Source organism: Ictalurus furcatus, chromosome 8 (assembly GCF_023375685.1).
Source record: "Ictalurus furcatus strain D&B chromosome 8, Billie_1.0, whole genome shotgun sequence".
NCBI classification, from domain to species: domain Eukaryota; kingdom Metazoa; phylum Chordata; class Actinopteri; order Siluriformes; family Ictaluridae; genus Ictalurus; species Ictalurus furcatus.
In genome coordinates, this window is record NC_071262.1 from 27680461 (window position 1) to 27687130 (window position 6670).

A 6670-nucleotide genomic window follows, 5' to 3' on the forward strand; every position below is an offset into this window, starting at 1 on the left:
GACATCTCACTTAGTCTCCAATCTACTGGGAAGGCTTTCCATGGTTTTTGAACATCGCTGTTGGGATTTACACTGATCAGCCATAACATTAAAACCACCTGCCTGATATTTTGTGAAGGTTCCCCTTGTGCCTCCTGACCTATTGAGGCATGGACTCAAGAAGTCCTCTGAAGGTGTGCTGTGGTATCTGTCACCAAGACTTTAAGTCCTTTAAGATGCGAGGTGGGGACTTGTTTGTCCAGCACATCCAACAGAGGCTCAGTCATTGCGATTGAGATCTGGGGAATTTGGAGGCCGAGTCAACTCCTTGAACTCTTTGTCATGTCCCTCAAACTTTTCCTGAACTATTAGTGTGTCAGGGCGCATTATCCTCTTGAAAGAGGCCACTGCCATTAGGGAATAGCATTGCCATGAAGGGGTGTACTTGGTCTGCAACAATGATTAGGTAGGTGTTACATGTCAAAGTAACATCCATGTGAATGCCAGGACCCGAGGTTTCCCAGCAGAACATTGCCCAGAGCATGACACTAAATCCACCAGCTTGCCTTTTTCCCATAGTGGTACCATCTCTTCCCCAGGTAATCAACACACACGCACCTGGCCATTCATATGATGTAAAAGGAAACATGATTCATCAGACCAGGCCACCTTCTTCCATTACTCAATGGTCCAGTTAATGGTAAATGGTCTGCACTTATATAGCGCTTTTATCCAAAGTGCTTTACACTGGTTCTCATTCACCCATTCACACACACACTCACACACTCATACACCAATGATAATGACAAGGTGCTAACTTGCCATAGTGAGAAACTTGGGGTTCAGTGTCTTGCCCAAGGATACTTTGGCATGTGGAGTCACGAGGGCCAGGAATCGAACCGCCAACCCTACGATTAGTGGACAACCCGCTCTACCAACTGATCCACAGCCGCCCACAGTTCTCATAATCATGTCCCCATTGTAGGCACTTTCGGTGATGGACTCTGACAGGTCTGTGGCTGTACAGCCCCATACACAGCAAGCTGTGATTCACTGTGTGTTCTGACTCCTTTCTATTATAGACAGCATTAGCTTTTTCAGCAGTTTGTGCTACAGGAGCTTTTCTGTGAGATCGGACCAGACGGACTAGATTTCGCTCCCCATGTGCATCAGTGAGATTTGGGTGCCCATTACCCTATTGCCAGTTCACCACTTGTCCTTCCTTGGACTACTTTTGGTAGGTACTAACCTCTGGGTACCGGGAGCACCCCACAAGACCTGCCGTTTTGGAGATGCTCTTACCCAGTTGTCTAACCATCACAATTTAGCCCTTGTCAAAGTCACTCAGATCCTTACACTTGCCCATTTTTCCTGCTTCCAACACATCAACTTTGAGAACGGACTGTTCACATGTTGCCTAACATATCCCACCCCTTGACAGGTCCCACTGTAACAAGATAATCAGTGTTATTCATGTCACCTGTCAATGGTTTTAACATTATGGCTGATCGATGTATGTCCATACAGCCACATGAGCATTTGTGAGGTCAGGCACTGATGTTGGAGGAGGCCTGGTGCACAATAGGCATTCCAATTCCTCTCCAAGGTGTTCACTGGGGTTGAGGTCATGGCCCTGTGGAGGCCACATGAGTTCTTCCCCACCAAGCTTGGCCTTCATACACATCGCTTTGTGCACAGAAGCATTGTTATACTAAAACAGGTTTGGGCCTCTCAGTTCCAGTACACTTGTGTGCTTGAAATTTTGGGACAACAGTTAGGGAAGAACCACATATGGGTGTGATGATCAGGAGTCCACAAACTTTTGTCCATATAGTGTACAGTATATTGCAAAAATGTAATGATAACTAGTGCATTAATGTTCTTATCACTAACCAAAAACTCATATTTCATATTAACTGGAACCTGATATTCAAAATAAGCAATGATTCTGAGTGCTGGACAAAAGAAGATGAAGCCAGGAGGTAGTGGTGACAGAATAAGAACTTTTATTGCATGTCAGAAAGAAAAAAGAGCTACTTGTGGAATTTTATGAAGAAGTAAAATTGGGTTATAACATTATCAAGATCAATAGTACGCTATTGAAGACACTGAGTCACTTCAGATATTTTGGGAATAAGGATTTCTAAGGATTAGAATTTTTATTCGCTGGTTAAGAAAGCCCACCAGTATCTTAAATATCCCTTTTTCCCCACCTCAAAGTGCATGGGTGAAAGCTGCTATAGAGTCCAGTCAGGCTGCTAACACCTCCGTTTGGTATGGGAACAGAACCAGACAGAGCCACAAAAGTCTGAAAAGGGAAATACATATGGCGGATCTTATTATTAGTAGAGATCTGCAGGACATTTATACAAGGTAGTGTGGAGACAAAATAATCAACAATCTGTCACTTCAATTACGGATCGTCGCAGCATGAGGACAAACACAGAGCGACTCAGGAGTTATTTTCCAAAATTTTCTCAATGAGGTCAGTGAACAGGACTAGCTGTTGATTTTCCACTTGTATGGACACTCATACACACACACACACACACACACACACACATATAGATCAGGTACACACTAATTAGTGTCAAGTCTAACAGCAGTCAAAGCTAAAAACAGGCAAGCTGGGTCATATTTCATAATCCAGAATGTATATAAGTATAGAGTAACATCACTGTAACCAATATATCATTTAATACAAGCATAACCTGCATACACAATTAAAGTAAACATGGATAATCTAAGCTTTAGGAATATCTAATGCCTCTTTTTCTGAATTATGATCATAAACAAGATGTCTGTGTCGATATGGGTGGAGTTTTATTCAGGCCTTAATGTGGCTCCTCCTTCACCACAGTATAACACTAACCAATCACATTCTCTCTCTCTCTCTCTCTCTCTCTCTCTCTCTCTCTCCACCCCATCTAAGTAACACCATGACATCAAAGACTTAAAACAGAAATATTAAAATGATGTGTCATACGATACAACACGTGGTGCAGTTTTCAGTCCTTTTCTGGAAATGAGCTTTAATGAATCATGATCAGAGAAGGGAAATAAAAAAATTAGTCACTCGAGTGAATTTGACAGCGTTTCATACACACGTATATAATTACTTAATATTTTAGCTGGATGAAATTATGCTAATCAATCTAAATGCATACAGGTTAAATATACATATCATTAAATATTAAATATAATATACCTCACTGGACACATGATATTTTACTCTTAGTTTTCTGACAATTATTATTTCAGTATGTAGAAGACATATTGAAGTTCAAATGTGTGTGTGTGTTTGTGAGGTTTTAAGGTGAGGTGTGTGTGGTTTTGTAGCTCTGTTTATCTCTTTGCCCCTTCACACACTGCAGCTCTGAGAGTTTCATCTCTGCAGGCCGCTCTGACCGCCGAGTCGCTTTTCTCAGAAACACCATCAGTTTCTCACCTCTAAAACTTTCCACAGGATGTGTGGCTATTTTTGTTTCTCTCAGGCCACACCGTTGTTGTGTTTTTTTCTTTTTCAGGCTCGATGCACAATTTGAAACATCTCTAGACTTCATATAGATGTGTAATATTATAACACATCTCATTTAAAGCCCCAGATTTCACCCTGCACTTTAATCTGGTCTAAACACACAACAGCATGTTCGCTTATTGTGTAACCCGTCAGATATAATATTATTTACACAGTCAGTTACTCAGCTTTAGATGAGTTCTGATGATGTTCACGATAATGGAGTTTTCTGACATGGGGAAAGACGTCCGGACATTACATTTATATACAAATGGATTCAAAATGATGAAATGCGGTTCTTTAATAAATAAAAAACTGTAAATGTTGGCAAATTGCTGTGGTCTGAGAGGAATAAAACACTTTGTGACATGCTGTTGTAGGAAAATAAACAACTGCGGGGCGGTAACTGAGTATCTTTTATTATTTTTCTATAACAGAGCAGTGTTTTATTTATTAATTATTGATTATTATCCATGCTGCAAACAGTGAGCTAGTTACAAGGTACACCAATATAATAATTTATCACCTGGTCACTGTGTGTGTACAGTTAACTCTAATATTATTGGCACTCTTCAAGAGAATGGGCAAAAATGTATAGATCAGACACAGTGGATGCAAATTTTCCACTCACACTATAAACAAAAATTAAAAAAAAAATAAAATAAAATATAATAATAATAATAATAATTATATATTATACAAATAAATATATATTTGCATATATATATATATATATATATATATATATATATATATATATATATATATATATATATATATATATATAAAATGTGTTTATTTAAACTTACGTTACATGCTAGCAAATATTTGCTAGTGCCAGTTGTGTAAAATTAAAGAAAGAACAAACATTTCATATGCTTGATAGTTTTACAAATATATTTATAAATTGCAATAAGAAGGTCTGTACAAAAACATTAACACACACTAAAGTCAAGTGTCTTAATAACATCTTTAATTATCTTTATTTCAGTCCACATTTATTATCAGATTCTGATTGTATTTTGATCAGTTGTGTGAATAATTATAAGTGTGTGTGTGTATTTTTATCGGCTTTATTCTGCTCTGCGGTATAAAGCGCTCTGCTCGCGTAAACAGGAAGGTACAGCGAGTGAAAACCACACTGAATGTTCCACACCACTCTCAGCTTTAACTTTCCAGACCAGACCTGTGTGTGCATTCTGTGTCTGCTGAGGAGCTGTGATGGTTAACAAGCTTCTTATGAGACCAAGAGCTGTGAAAAACAACAACAACAAAAAAACACAGGGCCAGTGTGTGTTTAAAGTTTTCACTCCCCATAGTTTTTCCCCATTAAAAAAAGAAAGAAACTTACCACTGTATTATCAATTAGATGCAAAAGTATATTCATAAATTCTAAAAAGTTTAAATAATGTAAATTCCAAATATAAAATTAAAAATACATTTTCACTATTTCTTAAGACAATATTGGACCCATTTTTAAAAAAAATAATTATAATTTGTAATTTAGTCATTTTTCTTGAAGGAAAATTGGTCCCATTTCATATTAAATATCGTCAGCAATTCTGTAGTTACACATAATATATACCAGCTGCAATGTCGCACTGGATTACAGTAAAATCAGAACTAAAATACGTGTGGGTCAATGTCAGTTTTTCCTTATATAACTGGACAAACGTATCTGGCCAGATTATTCATAGGTTTATGAGGACGATAAATTCTTAATGATAGAAAACAGGAAATGTTTAGATTGTGACATTGATATTTAATTTTTTTGGCTTTTTTTGGGCAAGAATAAATGAGTCTCAGTAATTATAAGAGAAGTTGAGGGTCGGATAACACAATATATGAATTAATAAGAATAAAAGATAAGTAACACAAGTGTGTGTATATGTGTGTGTGTGTGTGTGTGTGTGTGTGTGTGTGTGTATGCGTGTGTTGGTGTGTGTTTGTGTGTGTGTGTGTATATGTGTGTGTGTGTGTGTGTGTGTGTGCGTGTGTGTGCGTGTGTGTGTGTGCCGGCATGATTTTATAGCTTGTCCCCACAAGGGTCAATACCTGACAGTTTTGGCCATGTGTGTGTGCGCGTGTGTGTGTGTGTGTGTGTGTGTGTGTGTGTGTGTGTGTGTGTGTGTGTGTTTGTGTGCGTGGGCGGGCATGATTTTATAGCTTGTCCCCACAAGGGTGAATACCTGACAGTTTTGGCCATGTGTGTGTGTGTGTGTGTGTGTGTGTGTGTGTGTGTGTGTGTGTGTGTGTGTGTGTATATGAGCTGTGTTTTTCTCTGTTTGACTCTGTATGAATCTCTCTCTCTCTCTCTCTCTCTCTCTCTCTCTCTCTCTCTCTCTCTCTCTCTGCACGCACACACACACACACACACACACACACACACACACACACACACACACACCCCCCTCAAATGCACTGCTGATCTCCAACATGTCTCTTCGTGTGTAAGTGTTAAACAGGCCCTAAACGTTCTCCCCCCCCCCCCCCCGCTGTGTGTCAGGCCGAGATCCAGCAGCAGCTCAACACAACCTGCAATGAACTTCCTGAGAAGAGGCTTGTGGGCGGAGCTTCTTATAGTCCACCAGATGAAAAACTTTTCACTTTTTCAGCTGCTGAGTCGCTGCAGAGCAAAGATTGTTCTTCAACTGTCCTGATCTCCTCAAACATCTGCAGCTGCCATTTCTCAGAAACACTTGTCCTTGTGACCTCCATCTCGTCTTTATTTATCTTTTGAAAAACGATTAATTGGAGAACTGGGCTGATGTTTACGTTGGAAATTTGCTGCGGTATAAGAGGAATAAAACATTTTGGAACGTGCTGTCATAGGAAAATAATCAACTCCAGGATGGTAACAGTAACTCTGCTTCATCACACCACCCAACAACGGTTGAATATTTTCCATGAACAGCACGCCCCCAAGTGTTTTATTCTTAACATATACCACTGCCCATGATAAACATTGCATGTACTATGTACAGTTTATCTAATCAGTAGTGTTTCACACTGTTTCCCCAATGTTATCTATATCTACACAACACCTGTATTGTCTTGTATTATAGTCCTGAAGGCATCACAGTTCATCTCACTGAAATGCAGAAAATACAGTTTCTTATAGCAATAAATGTGCATTTGTCTTGACAGGACTTAAAGCCACAGAACCACCCTGTA